Genomic DNA, 17,279 nt, shown 5'->3' with positions numbered 1-17,279 from the left:
CATTCATGCATTTGGACACTGACCAAGACACACATCTTGTTTTCTCTTTTTTCTTTTTTTTTTTTTTTTTTTTACAAAATTTGCTTAATTTGTAAACTGAATACACTATATACAGAATTCTAAAGATAGTTTATAACTTTTTTTTTTTTAATTTTTAAAATATCTATCTTATATGACAGCAGGCACTTCATAAGTACTTAAAAACATTAAACAATTGTAATTTTACAAAATGGTACTTTTATCCCTTCATGTAGTATCCTGACAGTTTTTCATTCCTTTATAAAAAACAAATCACAAGAAAGGTGTCATTGCTAGAGAATATGGCTAATGTATATCCCTCATTTATGAAAAATAAAGGGTGAAGATAGTTATAGAGAGTGAACACAGAAGTCACACATAAGAGGAAAAAGATTTCAGAATTGATTGAGATAAAGAGTGTCATTACTCACAGAATGCACAGAGGAAAGTGGATTGCCTAAGAGAAAAACAATAACAAATATATTCTTATTGAATAAACTTTTCTTTGTTCATCTCAGTATTTTCTCTGTCAGTGATAACAATGAAAAGAACGGGAAAGCCTATGCAATAAACCTTTGGAAATGTCAGTGCCTTGTGAACAGTTATTCCAGTGTTTTCTACATCTCACTTTCTGTTTGACTCCTCAGGACACCACTTTGTGTAAATTCTCAAGGGGAGGGACATTGGTTTGTGGAAAACTCAGGCAAATTGTGCAGCTGAACATTGCTGTTAACTCTTCCTCAGTAATCATAGCCATGAGAAAGCTATGAAAAAAACCACATTTTAATTTCAGGGACAACATCTTTTGATATGTTCTTATCCTATTCAGATTGAGGTCTCCAGGATTTTCCCTGGGATTTTGCGCATATGTTGTTGAAAAGCAGATTATCTTCTGTAACTTGTGCATTTGTGTGACTGCCGTGTTTAATCACTGTTTGTATCTGAGCCACAGTTTTGTTTTATATAAGCAAATTAATCCAGTTCTGTCAAAGCCATACATCCCTGTAATCCCTGTAGAAATGAACCAAGATGCATAACACTTGCTAGTGCAGTAAATTAACAAGATTAATGGGAGATTTCCTCTTACCTTGTGAACCCAAAAATTCATCTCTTTGTTCTCACTAGACTGGTTTTACTCTTCGCAAGTGCCTATTCCTAATTTTATATTCTTCAAAGATTATTAATAATTCCAGACTGTAAATTTCCAGTACAGCACTTCAGCAGGATGCTCTCTGGGATTTTGATTTCAAATCTACCTTGAGATTGGAAAAGTTGTTTTCATCAAATATATACTGGTCTCTAGCTCTGCACATATTTATTCTGTGTCTTCAGATTCATGACATATTTACTTTGCAAAACTATCTCAATATAAATAAAACACAGAACATGGGAATCATTATAACACAGGAGACTTGAATCTTGTTGCCACTGTGGAAAAATCATTTGGCTTTCTTTGTCCAGATACTATTGGAGGACATGTTTTCAGCTAGAATAAAAAATTAAATACAAAACTTTCTTTTTTTTTTTAATTAACCTTTCAATGACCTATTACTTCAGGTATAGGGAATTGTTCCAGACAATATGAAGAGGTTATTATAGAATGTGTTTCTTCCTGAAGAGGAGACTAATTTTGTAATTTATTTTATTCATAGAGTCAAAGTGTCATTACCTAGGGCTTGTAGGGACCTCTGAAGATCATCAAGACCAGTATCCATGTTCAAAGCAGAGTCAACTGCATCAGGCTGCTCAGGGTTGTGTCCAGTTTTGAATACCTCCAAGGACAGAGAATACACAACTTTTCTGGGTATTTTTGTCCACTATCTCCTTATTCTCACAGTAAAGAATCATAGAATCACTAGGGTTGAAAAATACCTGCACTTCACCAAGCCCATTTCAACCTGTCCTTAACTAGAAGTTCTTCAGATTCAGATAAATAAATAATGTGTTCAGGTGCAGCCGAAAGTACAAGAAATCTAATTTTACAGTGGTCAGCTTTTTCAAGGTAGCTTTTTTCTTCCATCATTCCAGGTAACTCTGTTATTTCAATTTGTTTTAGAGGGATGTTGCAAAAAGGATGTGTTAAGAAACCCATATTAATTCTTTCTGTAAGACCCATGCTAAATCTTTATTGAAACAAACAAGTGGAAATTCAATCAAGTTTTGGTTCCATATTTCCTTTTGATAACAACCATGTCAGAAAAACTTGAAAGTTAGGAATGGTTCCAGTACATGTGAAAACTATGAATGTACATGGCAGAAGCATAAATATGAGCAGATCAATAGGAATCTAACTTCAAAGAGGCAAGAAAGATGTATTTGTGCTATTTTATGGATGTAGAACATCATCACAATAAAAGTTCATCCCAAAAGATCAGTAGAATAAATTTAAAACCTGTTTCATTTGGAAAAAGAATCTCCAGTAAAACTGCAAAGCAAATTCTAGTAAACTTCTAGTCTAATGTATTCTGATACAGGTCAAGATTCTTGCATATATTATTTAAACATTTTCCATTATTTAAATAGCCCCAGAAGTCTATTTGTGTTTCTTCTTTTCACAAATATTGCAAGATCTATTCCCTTTTCCTAGGGCTGGATGTTGGATGAAGCATATTAAATGCTAATTATAAAAGAAAAGAGAAAATTGGAATTATAAAAACAAAGGAAGTCATATGCTTGGCTTTCAATATGAATTTCTGAGTAGACATAAGGACATTAAATATACTTGGTGAATAAACCACCCCCAAACTATATATTTTTTTAAAATCTATTTTCTCCTTTTTCCCCCCTTTTTTTCTTTTTTACCCCTTTTTCTTTTTTTTTTCTTTCATTTTTTTGTTATTCCCTTTTTTCTCTTCCCTTCTTTTCTCTTCCTTTTTATGTTCCTCCTTTACTTAATTAGAAATACTCCAGCAATGTGAATTAAACAGTCTATTAAGAGTAGTACAATAATCTGAAAAGTGCAAATCCTCTTATTTGCACCTAGATGAAGAAATTTGATTTGATATTTCATGAAACAATATTATGACAGATGCTATTTTCATGAACATTCATAAAGATATAAATAGAGATGAACTTCAGCCTAGATGAGATAATTTCTTAGATAATTAAAATATTATATGCAATTAAGAATGAATTCACTGTGGCTTACAAACCAGTACAAGGATGGTCTGGGTCCTTAAAAGAACAATTCAGGTGTAAGATGAACTGGCTGTTCTGTTCTTAACTATGCAGGCAGCCAGAACTGATTATGGCATTAAATTACTTAAGTTCTGAAAGTTCATGGGATCAAAACAGATCTTTGAAATTTTCATGTATTCTGGATCAAGATTATGCTCAATATAGGGACCCTAGCTTAAATTTCATCTAAGTATTCTATATCTTAGAAGTTCTCTGTGGTTCAATTTGTGGTCAACTCTAAAGGACAGAAATAACCTTGCATGCATAAAGCAGAAATATGGAAGTTTAAGTGAAAAATATTAAATGACATCTTCTGAAAGAGAGAGAAAAATTTTAATGAAGCACATTAAAATTTAAGTACTTAAATACTAGGGTGAGGATCCAGAAATTGTAATTATTTTTTTCTTCATTATCTAAGACTTTTTTATTCAATATATTAAATTATAGGTAATGAAACCTTCCTGAACTCTTACTTTCATACAAAGATATAGCTACATTTTTGCTGAGGTTTTTTTTTTCCTCCTTTTTGCTGTACTGCAGTCTTGAATACAATAGATAATATCTTTTTAGTTCTCTGTTATCCTGCAGAGAAAAGAAACGGTGTAATAACATTACACCCCAAAGTGGTCCCAAGTCTGTAATAAGATTCTAATGTTGTTTTTGTACTTTCAGGCCATACTGCTTTTTTTGTAGGGGTAAATTGTCAGGATCATCTTGTGCTTTGGGGAACTCAAGTTATCTTCAGCATGGTTTGAAAATTACCACTAAACAAGGTAGAAGAAGCTAATTTTTGTACTCTGCTTTGGATACTGTGGAAGCAATCAACAGATCCAAACACCACCTCCAACATCTCAGCAAGTCCCAAATGACTTTCTGTTTAGTTACTTTTTCATTGCTTGCCTTTGAGCCTCCTTTTCTCTCCCTTTCTCCCTCCTCCTGAAATTGTGCATGTGAAAGTAAGCATGTTTGAAAAATTGCATACAATAGCATATTTGTAATAAAGATATTATAGGAGTTCCTAGAGTCAATTTGGTATTAGGATATAGGCAAATGACCTCTTTAAGACTACCAATACCTGAATATTATCCAGATAGTCCAAATCAGAGCTTAAATGTGCATTTTTATTGATGTTCATCATATTTCATTCATTTAATAATTTTACTCATTTGAATATAAATATAACTAAACAAAATAGCTTTTCATTATTCAGGTATTAAAAAAATCTTGTATAATTTGATCAGGTATCCAGAATAAGGTTCTCATTTTGGCTTCCTATATTTCTTCAAGAGAAAAATAAGAGTGGACACTTTCAAATCCGTGCAATCTTGTGTGAAGCAGCTTTTTTGGATTTTCTCATATAGAGGAGTGCTTCCCAAGCACTGTGCAAACTCCAAGGGACTTGTAAGTGCAAATGCACTGAGAGGGGAGGCAGTTCCATGGTGCACAGCAGGATCTGATGTGGCTTCTGCCTACTGAAGCCTTCAAAACTAATTTAGATTACACCGCCACCTCATTTTATCCCCAATAAGCAAAGGGCCTTCTGAATCATGGTACTGCTGCAGCATATGTCTTCCTAGGAGAAATCATCAAGGTGCCATATTTTCACAACATATCATTTGTAAATTGCTTGACAGTTATTTCTCCCATTATTATTTATCATGTTTCACTCCTCATAAACTGGAAAAAAAAAAGGTTTATTTTCTGGTTAACAGGGTCTAAGAAGAGAAGGTCTCTTGATAAATGACAGGATATGAATCAGGGTATATTGCACATTGTGAAACATTTTGCTGTAGTAAAAGTGCAACAAATAATAATTCTATCAGCTTTATTGGATATTGGTTGTTCAGTCTCATGTGTTAAATGGATCTGGTGCACCAACTATCAAATCTAGTATAGCTGTAAAATGCACATTCCTAAGCTTTCAGCACCTGTTTTTATAGTGAAGGTAAGGATAAGACAAAAATACTTTGTAAGAAGGCTGTATTCAGAAGAGGAAACAGCTGGTAGTGCCTACCAGCAGTGAGGAAAAATTCAGAGACTTAAAGCAAGGATGTGCTTCATAGTTGCAGATCCCAGGTACAAAAACTTCCCTGTGAGAAAGAAAGTCTGTGATAGCATCCACAGTTATTTCCACAGCAGTGACTGCCACTGCTTTTAACCAAATATATTAGCAATAATAATAACAAAAGGGATAGTAATAGTAATAAATTAAAGCAATCATGCTAGTATGAGGTCTCCTGAGTGGAAGACTCTTGAGAAGCCCCCAGAGACCTTGCCTGGATTGATGAGTGACTGCACATCACCACAAGCCATGCCAGTGTCTGCAGCTCTCCTCTGTCCCCTCTCCCCCTGAACAGTCCTGAGCAGCAAATAAAGTAACAAATTACATTAAAACCACCCAAACATCTGCCACAACAATCCAAGGCATTCCATGGCACACAGAAACAATGATGCATGGGAATAACAACTGTCAGTATGATGTCCATGGGAGATTTGAAGGAGTGCAAGGCTACAGGCTACTTCAGCAAGGTATTATAGACAAAAGAACCTTCCTTTGGGGTACAGCATGAGTTTAGCAATATAAATTTAGGGTTAGAGAATAGTCCCTGGTCTCTTTTATTTATTGAGATAGATTTAGATAGGGTAATTACTGAAAAAACAAAACTGTATCTGACACACAGTCTGCATTAGACAATAAATGGTCGACACAGTTTGTCCCCCTGCCTCAGAGACTGCCTGATGTAGTCAGAGGATGTAACTTTTGTGGCCATACATTAGCAATAAAATGTTGCTACTCTTGTCATTTGAAAAGTTTTTGATAATGGGGGTATTGCCCAGTACAAGCAATTTCATGAAGTCCTCTGCACCAGCTCACCAAGCAGCCAGAGTAACTGCTGACAGATATTTTACAAAACAGTTACTATTTCGTTTGCTGGGGAAAAATGAATTCATTTTTTACCTGAAAGCTGTTTTCCCACACCTCAGTGGTTGGGAAAAATTTGGACAGTAGACTAAATGATGAAAATCTCCAGTAAACACATCAGGAGCTACACGTATATAGCACATTGTATAGGAAAATGAACAAAAACCTCAGCTTACAAATGGTGCTGTAATGCAGCCAGTGTATTTATTGTCCTCTTCTGGTATCAGCTGGCTACTACTGCAGAGGAGATGCTGGCCTTGGTGAAAATGGAGAGTTGATCAGCACTGCTCCTTCTGTGCTTTCCTCATTTGTGCTCCAGAGAAATGCAGGGAATATAGCCAAGACCAAAGGCAGCAGCTCAGAGAGCAGAATCAGACACACGCACTACAAAAACCCAGAGGGCCAGCACAGCAACTGAGCTAAAGAGATCTTAATCTCAGGCAACACTGTTTGTAGAACACAATTACAAATTAATTTGAAGCAATATGGAAGCAGGTGGAGTATTCCACCCGGAGTCAGGAAAACAGTTTTTTTAAATGTTCTGCCTTCATATATACCTTTTTTTTCTGTTAATTAAGTACTCTTAAGGACTCTATTTTGCTTTTGTGTCTTGTTCTTGCTCATCTTTCTTTTCTCTGACCTCTGCAGACCGAGTTGTCCAATCTCTTGGCTCTGTCTTGTGATGGAGTATGAAATCCAGCCTAACTCTGGTACAGTCTCCAGACAGTGCAGCAATAAGAGATCTACCCATTTTCACATTGTGCTTTGAAATTGAGTTGTCCTTACTTCAGTTTTCCAGTACTTCACTAGAAAAATACTTTTTTTACTGATAGAACAGCATCTATATCACAGTGTATTGAACCAGAATAGGTAAAAAAATGAAAAAAAAAAATTTTTTTCATTCCATAACATATATATCATCATCCCAGGAATGAGGCCTGCAGGACAAATATTACCATGAGATACTTAAAAGAGCTCAGTCTGTTTGCCTTATTAAACAGAAAGTCAGGGGTGGCTTGCTTTCTGAGTTTAAATACCCCAGGAGAAACAGAGATGTGGGCAAAATCTTTGCTACATCCAGCATTGAAACAAGCAGCAATGCCTGGGGCAGAATTATGTTGCACCTGAAGCCCATTTGTAGTTGAGAAGAGGCTCAGTCCTTTTTGAAGTGCTTGACCACAGCACTGTGACACCCCAGAAACTTCAAATCTTCCTTCTTTTCAAGGTGCTGAGATGAATCTGTGCAGATGAAAATGTAGAGCTTTATGTTACTCTGAAGGAGGTCTGATTAGTTAATTGTACTTTAAAACCTGAAAATATTATATACCATTATGTCCGCATACAATGTACATTTGAGACTTTGTTAATGAAAAAAACACTGACCAGATTAAAAATTCATTGGCGCCTCTATTTCTTAATATTTGAGTAAAGAAACCCATAGTAAATAAATAGGTTCAATTTGAGGCTTAATGAGTCCAAAAGAGCAAAGTGTCTCAGTGGAAAGAGCTACTTACTGGGATCATTATTGTTATTGCTGCAAGCACAGTCACAGAGGTCAAAATTTACCACATTTTTCTTTGTTGGAGAGACTTTTGCTTTGAGGGAGACATCTGCAAGTCTTAGAAAGCAGATCTACAGACTGTTAAGAAACTTACTCTGACAGGCTATATAAAATGGATAATTCTGATTTTTTTCTTTCAGCAAGAAAACAGCAGCTTTCTTTCTATAAGCACAATGGTTCATAAAACACCTTTTGATGACTGCTTTATCTGATAACAACTACTTGCAATGAGAAATGGAGTGTGACATGTTTATATGTAAGGACAACTGACCAGAGCCAAATATGATCTACCTCTGAAATACTCTACTTCTTTTTTCTTCCTAGTGCTGCATGCCACCAAATATCTGAAAAGGGGTTGGGGTGGACAACCAGCCTGTTGGCTGTAAGCTAAACACAATTTAGCTTAATGCATCACAAAGACTGCACAAAATAAAAAGAAAATATAGTAAAAATTAAACCTTTTGTGATAAAAGACTTAATATTGCCACCTAACCACTTAATTTTTACTTTTTTTCAGCAATATGACACCATACAGCCAAATAAATTCAACTGTATTTTTGACCTTTGGCTGGTTGATTAGGTTTTCTGTGGGTGACTGATGACTGTCATTGATTTCACAGTGACTCTGATCATGGTGTATGTGTGATATGTAGCTTGATTTTCAAAAACACCTCTTGTTGGCCTTTCTCTAAGTATTACAGGTCAATAACACAATTGTAGTGAAAGTAAAATCACTGATGAGTAAATGAGAGAAAAAAATCCATGAACAATAGATTCTGAGACTTTTTTCTTTTTCAGGGAATACTTGGGGACTGTCTTCTATCTAGAACAGGCATTGAACCTGACCTTTGAAAATTAGGACCACTCAGAGGTTCATCAGTCAAAAAATTTGAGATATTAAAAATAGCAATTTTTGCAAATATTGATCAAGACATGGAAATAAAAAAAACTTAAAATTAATATCATACTCTGAAAATGGATGTTAAATTTTGCTTCAGTAATGAGAAGGCATTGAAATTATATTCTCACAGAGTTGAACTCACCTTGCATAAATTTCAGGGAAACTACATTATTCAGGAGCCATGGTATTCTGAAGAATGGCTAGACTTGATAATTATTTTAACAATCTGCTACTTTCTAGCACAAAGTAAAAGAAATTATATTACTGAGACTATATTAGATAGTGTGGTCAATCAGTAGATTTCCGGATCTCTGGGCACCATGGAACTCTACTGTGTAGCAAGGACTGCCAAAGAGGTTACACTGCTTGGGTGATGGCATTTAAATTTACCTTTAAAAGATGTGACTATATTTAGGCATCATAGAATCACTGAAACTCACTGAACCATCCTGAGCATATTCCAGCACAGTTTGTAGAAATGCTGTGAAAACATCCTGACATAGAGCCTCGTACATTCCAGCCCTGACCTCATTATAATTCCTACATTCCCTCCAACAAAAACCATCCAGCTTTGCCAAATTCTGCCAGCTCAAGGTGGTTTTGCTGTAGAGAAACTGATGAAGTGCCAAGTTGATTCCTGTGTGTGACCCAGGCAAAACACTAAAGAAAGAAGAAGAAATCCTCCAATACCCCACAAAGTACATGGAAGGGTAGATAGGACATCCACCCCAAAGTTTAAATATAAAAATAGGGATTACATTTACTCTACAGGTAAACAGGAATGACATTGTACTCTGATTCACTGTGGTGGTCACCACTGCAGCTGGAATGCTCAATTCAACATGGCTAATTAATTTTAACTTTTTAAAAATCACTATATAGATCAAAAATTATTTTGTTCCCTTCTCACTAATGCTCATTATCTAAATATGCCTTGGATAAATATAATTAGATTTGACAGGTATTATAAGACTATCTCATACAACACTTTGATGTAAAAATTGATTTGATATCTACAGAACTGAACTTGAAAGGAGGTGTGCTATACTTCATAATCTACGTGGTGTATGAAAGTTCTAGGTTTTTTGTTCTAAAACAAAAAAAAATAAAACTAGGAATTTTCCTACAATTTTTTGTCTCTTCAAGGACAGTCTACATATTCTTAAATATATCTTAAAAAAAATCCATCACTTAGTTTAAGAAAACAAACATGCACATTTATCTCTCTTATGTCTCAGCAAAAACAAAGTATAGCTAAATACTGGCCCAAATGCAGCTGATAGCATGTGAAAATGTGAAAAAATAATGTATTTAAATAGCTTAAATCAAAATTGTTGGATTTATCTCTTGGTTTGTTCTGCCATTTCTTAATTCATTTATTCTATAATGGAATTCAGTGTAGTGTCATGAGAATGGCATTACAACTGTGTGGCCAGAGGCAAACAAACATGATACAGACACTTAAGGGAGATTAAAAAAAAAAAAAAAAAAAAAAAAAAAAAAAAGCTAATATTTTATTGATGTTAAAGAAAAAAAATCATGTCAGGACAGGAGTGGTGTTCAAAGAATATTTTTTTTCTGTGTTAAAAGAGTGCTTCTCACATATATGGGGCAGTTGCAGTTTTAAGCACATAGACTTTATTTCTGTGGGTTTTAGTGCTCTGGAATGTGACAGAGTTGTTTCTGACAGATTGCCCTGAGCGTGTATCTGATCTTTCCAACTGCTGCCTCTACGGTTCACTGAGAGGAGATCAGAAGGCCTGGGGTTGACAGGTGGCACACAAACCACAGGGTTGTCTTTCACAGCTTTTTCTTTTTTTTTTTCTTTTTTTTTTCTTTTTTTTTTTTTTTATCCCCAATCCTTTTTTTTTTCCCTCCCTCCCTTGCCTTATCACTGACTTTCAACAGTTTGGCCTCTCCAACTTCCCATCTGCTCCATCCCCATCTCCAAAAAATGGCAAGCCTGTGCAGTTAATTCACAGAGAAGCCTGAAGGCGTTGGATTATTGGAATTAAAGCTGTGCTGACGACCAGCCTGGGTCATGAACCAGGCCCCCCATAGTGCTGGGAGCCAAATGGAGGGCTATTCTCAGAGTGGGGTGTCTGGAGCAGCACAGCTTTATGGCTCCTTGCCATCGAGCATTTAGTCTCTGTCAGCTCGGCATTTTCACATGGAAAGCAATGCCATTAGACTATTTTCACTCAATGTGGCTGGGAAGTTATAATCACACATTAATAAAAATAGGGACAGCCATCCAGCATTTCATAAATCAGCCTTTTCTCCACTATGTTCTGCACAACCGTAACAGATGGGTTAGTTGAGATGGGCCAACAGAAACGGGTGATTTACTGGCAAAAAAAGTATGACAGCTGGATTGCACACATATAAAACCACACACACTCTTAAATTTAAGCAACATTTTAGAAGGAGAGGATTTGGTTCTGACCCCACTAGTTGGAACTGGATCTAGCCCTAAGAATATTAGGCATTACCTTTCATTTTGCTGATCTTTAACTTTTTCATTAATGACCTAGGCATAAAAATGCAGGATGGTTCCGACACAATTTGCTGATAACACGAAGTGGGAACATTTTCTATCTAGAAGAGACAGGATTATTGAAGAGGAAAAGCTGTGTGACCCAGAGGAGTGATAGAAGTAGAATTAAATGCAATTGTAAAAAGTGCAAGGCCATGTCCTTAAGGACTAATAGCAAGGCTGTTTACTATAACACATCAATTTAGAGGCAGGAGAGAAATCTTGGATATATCAGCCACATGCAGGGTGATTATAGACTACAAGCATCATGAAATTGTGCATAAAATAAATGCCACTTCAAGAGGTGTTTGGAATGATTTGTCTATCAGGGATGTGGAAGTATTGAAGGTAGCATAAAATATACAAGTGAAAACTCAGTCAAGATTAAGTGTAGTTGCTTATGGGTGATGATCAAGTTCAAATTGAAACAGATGCAGAGCATGTGTATCAGGCTGGTCCTATCAGAGAAAATTAGAGACAGTTTAATTTCTTTAGCCTAGGTAAATGAAGGTAGAAGTGTGATAAAAGTACACATATATGCTGAGAAGAAGTGGGTAGGAACAATGTCACTGGTATTCATCTCTCAGTCTCCTGTTACCAATGCATTTGACCTGCTGACAATCACCTCAGAAAATCTTTTTTGGGCTGCACCTAAGACAGCTGAAAAGATCCTTACCCAAGACAAGAAAACTTGTACAACTGATAGGCAGAGTTTAAACATTTGTATTTTCTATGAGTAGCCTTATTGATTTCACAGCACTTCATGGCTTACAAATGCAGAAAACACCAGTTACTGGAAAGGAAGCGAGTCAACATCAGCCACCTAATCCCTAGAAGACCAAAGAAATTGAAAACTGCTAAATCCTGTTGTGGATAAGCTATAGTATAAATTTCATTTAAGCTATTTACTTATTCCATAGCTACAGCTTTTTGCAGTCTACAGTGTGCTCCACCATCACATTATGGAGCCCAAAGTTCAGTGCATGTTCCAGAATGAAAGTAGTATTGAACAATGGATATAGATCAAAATCATTCATCTTTCACCGGAGACATCAGAGAAAAATGACCATTGTCATAAATGTCAAATCTACATAGGAAAACAAGGGCAATTCAACCTTTTTTAGTGTGGGTAGAACTCAGTGTCCAGAGTGAAATATGATGAAAGGATGCAGTCATTCTGGATGTGAAACAAATTTTGTCTTGGATCATCTTAAGCCATCTGTGGTTGAAGTTCTTCCCTTCCTTCTCTGTCCCCTTGTTCTACCCATTTTTATTTGCTATGGATGGGTATAAGGCCTGTTCAGAGATCACACTGCTTGTACCAGACTGTTTCTTTAGGGTTTGAATGAAGGTGAAAATAAGGTGAAAAATTTGTTTTCCATTTCCTTCAGGAATTTTGCTTTATTTGTTCATGCCCATATGGCAGGAGAGTTGTGTACTTTACTTTCCATGTCTCAGGTTGTGAGACCTTCTTTCTCATGTTATCAAGTCCTGCCTTTCTTGATAATAGGCAATCTACTTTGATTTGCACTCTTTTTGATTAAAAAAACTAATAAGAAAAAAGGATTTGAAGTACCTAATCAAGTTTTTAAAGTGTCCTATGTAGTTAAAAAACAAAACTAAACTAAACTAAACAAAAAATCCAGGTTACCTACAGAGTAGGTATATGAAACTATTACATGATTCTCTGATTTCCATGCATATTTAAGCAGAAAATAATTACCTGCACCTTGAAAAATTTGTGTCATCCATAACAACTGCATGTCCTCTCTGAAAAGCAATCTACATTTACTTTTCCACATCTTTTTCTGTCCTCTTATTAATATTCCTTTCACCACATGAAACAAAACTTTACCACAGGCTGTTGTCATTTTCCAAACCATTTGATAACAGTCATTTTATTTCTACAGGTAAAAAATAATGGGGTGATAACATGTCCTAAATTGCTAGTGACAGTAACTGCTAAGTCTTCAAGCACTTAGTGTTTTTCACCAGTTGTTGCTTTTAGCACCAGCAATTTTGTTCCCCCAAATCTACTCTCATTTATGCGTTTAAGAAAATTAGAGAAAATCAGCCATTAGGGAAAAGAAGCAAGCTTCCTGGAAAAAAAAAAAAAAATTCCAAATGTGATTTCTGTCCCTGTGACTGTCATACCTGGATGCCACAAGTGTTCTGATGACACTGAGCTGTGTGTGAGATCATACACAGAGGGAAGGGATGCCATCCAGAGGGACCTGGACAGGCTGGAAAGGTGGAACTGTCTGAACCTCATGGAGCTCAGCAAAGCCAAGTGCCATGAGTAACCCAATTTCAGAAATACAGGCAAAGCAGAGCATGGTTTGAGAGCAGCCCTGGGGAGAAGGATTTGAGGGTTGATGAGAAACTCCACATGACCCAGCCATGTGCACTGGCAGCCCCAACTGCATCCTGGGCTGCATCAAAAAAAGTGTGACAGGCTTGGAGCAACCTGGTCTAGTGGAAGGTGTCTTGTCCTTCATGCCTTGGAGATTGGAACAAGATGTTTTTTTTCAGTCCCTTCAAACCCAGACCATTCTATGAGGATTCTGTTATTTCCACTACATAGTCTGGGCTGTGATGTTCCTCATTCAGGCATGGATGTCAACCTGCACAGGTTCCAGATCTATGTAAGAGTCCACCATGTTTAATGGTGATTAAATATTGATAATATTTAATAAGCCAGATAAAGTTACTCCTGAGAAATTGTATTTTTCTTCCAGCCACTCTTAATACTATTCATGTTTTAATGTATTATTTGAATATGCAACTTGTTGTATTATTTTCATGGTATTATTTATGTATTTATCGTATCTTCTGTGTAATCTGTCTCCTGTCTTTCATTTTCAACCTTTTGGTTTTTGTTGTTTTTTTTTTTTTTTTCATTTTCACTCTTTTCTCTATGGAGGGATGCAGAAGAAGTAGGTCTCTTGGTTGGTTACAGCCCACCATTTTTTGCTTTACAAAAAATTCTGGAATACCTTGAGAAAAGGGCTTGCATCATCTACACATTCTGAAATGTCTTTCTTCACATTCTGAAAGGTGTTTTCACCTTTCACTGCCATTTCCAGGGCCTGTGCAGACCGAAGACATGGAATGAATCAGTAGCATGAAGCATGGGAAATAAACAAATGTCAGAAACCATTTCTAATCTGCAGAGGAACTAATGCTGAATGCCTCCCAGTACTGAAGGGACTCTTTAGAGTGGTGTTTTGTCAGAATTCATACCAAAGTTTTGCTGGAAGGTCAGCCTTTTCTGCCAAGCATAATGGAAAGGCTCAACCAGATCCCAGCAGCACTTGTGGTCTGTGTGTGTTTGTGTGTCTAGATGCATTTTCACATGTGCTGCTGGGTGAACTGAGCTACAGCTTTATCACTGGTGGGCTGGAAAGTCTATTACTCTGGGTAAGAATATGAGTTTATCAGTTTTAATCATGATTTGTGCTCACAGGGTGTATTATTAACACAGTAGCTTTTATATATCAAGAGTATCTGCATAATTGGAAGGATACATCACGGATAGAAGAGGTTAAACAGATGCTTCTAGCAAGGAATTTCTTCAATTTTGTTTGTTAAGACTCTATTTTCTCATTCTACCCTCAAGCTAGAATAATAAGGGATAATCTGTCTTCCTCCCTGCCACTATCCTTCCACCTTCATTCTTCTGCTTCTCTCCTGGTTTATTACATCCTTTCTTTGAGGCAATAAACAAGAAGTATTCTTGTTATGGCTTCAGAAAAAAAAAAAATCTAGGAAAAAAATCCACTCATTAACCCTCAAGCTTCACTATTGCTTAAGGTTCTGTTAGTAAAGAACCCAAAACTTCTTGGGGATGTAAGCAAGAAAGTTTGGTGCCACATTGCAAAAAGTTAAGATTCTGCCAGCTGTCAGCTGCCACTTTGGTTACTTTGCAGTGTTGAATCCTATTAGAAATCAAAACCCATGGGACCATGGAAGGGTTATCCAAAGAAAGTGCCCCCTGGACAGAGAGCTTGCCCTGAACAGGACAAGTTAACACACACAGGTGAACAAGTTACCAAGGAAACCATCCAAGTCCACGATCCTAACCTGCCACAAAACCCAGGTAATTTGAGCAAGGTTAGCTGGCAACAGGAGAGCTTGTTATGTCTAATGAGCTAAATGTGTTCTTATGGCTCTTCCTATTGACAAGCCATTTAAGATTTTTAAATTTTCTCCCTCTGGGCATTAATTTCTCATTGTTATCCCTTTACATATGCATATAAGTTTTTGTTTTTGCCATGCATTGTCCACATGGGAGGTCACATCACACGATGGAACTTAAAACTCCTTATTCAGCTATCATTCCTGGTTTGACATTCCTGTGTCATGGGTCTCTTGCTTCAAATGTTCCTCTGACCACAAAAAACCACTCTGCTCTTCCATGAAGCTCTCCTTTCATCACATTAGAAAAGAGCTAAAAAGAAAGGCTCCATAAAACTCTCATAATTTTTTCAAACAATTCATATTCCGAAAAGTGTAAAATTTTCCCTGAATTGATATTGACATGGGGAAGATCAGTGCCATTAGTTTAATAAAAATACTCTACAATATTTGCTGTAATGAGATTGTTTCAGAGACCATCCTAATAAACTTCAAAATTAGTAAACCCTCAAAATTGATTACATATTCCAGGACAAACAATCACAATGATTCACCACTCCCATTTTCTGACAGCTCATCCCACTCTCATTGCATCCAATATTTTTTTTTTTCTTTTAAAAGCATCTCAAGTAAAATGTGGAAGACTGAACCATAATTCTGTAGACTATGCATGAGACACTTTTTTTTTTTTTTTTTTTTGTAACCCTTTTATTCCGGTGTTGGAAACTCATATTCAGCTCAGGCAAAAAAGGATTTTCAGGCTACTCAATTCCAGTACTCTGTCCATGTGTCTGAAAATGAGTCGTGGCAAAAGATTATTTCTGTGAATCAATAATGGTGGGGTGGTTTTCTTTTTCTTAATTTACAGTTCTTGTTTATATGTATAAACATGCACAAATAAGTATATATCTGCTTCCTCTTCTTCCTTGATTTGCATTTAGGCCTCCAGATTTCTTTCTGGTTCCCTTCAAATTTCTTGGATCACATTTCTCAGTCTTCAGCAGACAACAGGAAAACAGTACACTGAAAAAAGACTCTTGATCTTTCCTTCTTACTGATTCCTTTTTTATTGTCTTATCTTTTCATGTTGATTGAGTGTTTTCAGGACAAAATATTGCTGTTAGGGACAAAGCAATATAATATCAGGGAGATTTGTGAAGGTTACCAGGAATTAAGTTTATTTACTCAGTCCCCAGTGTGCTTAGTGCCTGTGTCCTGATGAAGAACTGAAGTCAAGTGGAAATTTAATGCTTAACCCATAACTGAAAATAACTTACATGAGTTTACAGACAGATAAAAGATATGGAGGCTGTCTCTACTGGACTGATAGTCAACTTGTGCTCAGAAAGCAATAGAAGCCACTTAAAGTGTTAAAATAAAAGTTGAATATCACTAATTTAATGCTTGCTTTAAAAGAAGACTAAAATGTATATTTACAGCTCCTTTTACATGCAATTTTAAAAACAACCATCTGCTGTTAGCAGATGATAATTGATTTATTGTTGTTGCTTTAAAAAAATTGAAAAAAATCCTGTCTTGTGCAATTCCTAGATTTTTTTCTCCCTTACAAAAAACAATGGATGTCCATGTAAAAATGATGCAGAAATGTCTTCTTTTTAGCAACTATCTTATGGCCATTTATGTCTTCAGCTGAGCATTGCAATCAAAGAACCTTTAAAGTGATGGACAATTTAGAAAATTGTCAGATCTCTGAAAAATGCTTTTAGCAATTGACCTGAACTTATTCATCTTGAAGACAGATGCTAAGGATTTAACACTTCCACATTCTCTTCAAATTAGACCCAGAGCTATTGCTGACTGGTGCAGGATCATGTGGCTTTGAGTATCCAATTCAGTCAGATCCTGAGGCCATCACTTTAGAAACACTTCCTGATGTAAAGATGCTTTAACCCACTCATCAGTCATGTCTTTTGACATGATAAAGTCAAAAGAGTACAGTCTGTAGTGGAGAAGAACAACTTCAAAGTCTAACCTGCAGACAGCACCCTGATTCTGTAGTGATTCT

At 36.1% G+C, this 17,279-nt stretch overlaps 1 protein-coding gene across 2 annotated transcripts in view; it reads left to right on the top strand.

The window, feature by feature from the left end:
- The window catches only part of RIT2 (Ras like without CAAX 2), a 169,575-nt gene that overhangs the window by 143,286 nt on the left and 9,010 nt on the right, over positions 1–17,279 (top strand). The gene's annotated exons all lie outside the window — the stretch shown is intronic.

The sequence above is a fragment of the Erithacus rubecula genome (assembly GCF_903797595.1).
Source record: "Erithacus rubecula genome assembly, chromosome: Z".
NCBI lineage: Eukaryota > Metazoa > Chordata > Aves > Passeriformes > Muscicapidae > Erithacus > Erithacus rubecula.
Note: the sequence above shows the minus strand (reverse complement) of the source record. Positions and strands in the feature narration are given on the sequence as shown.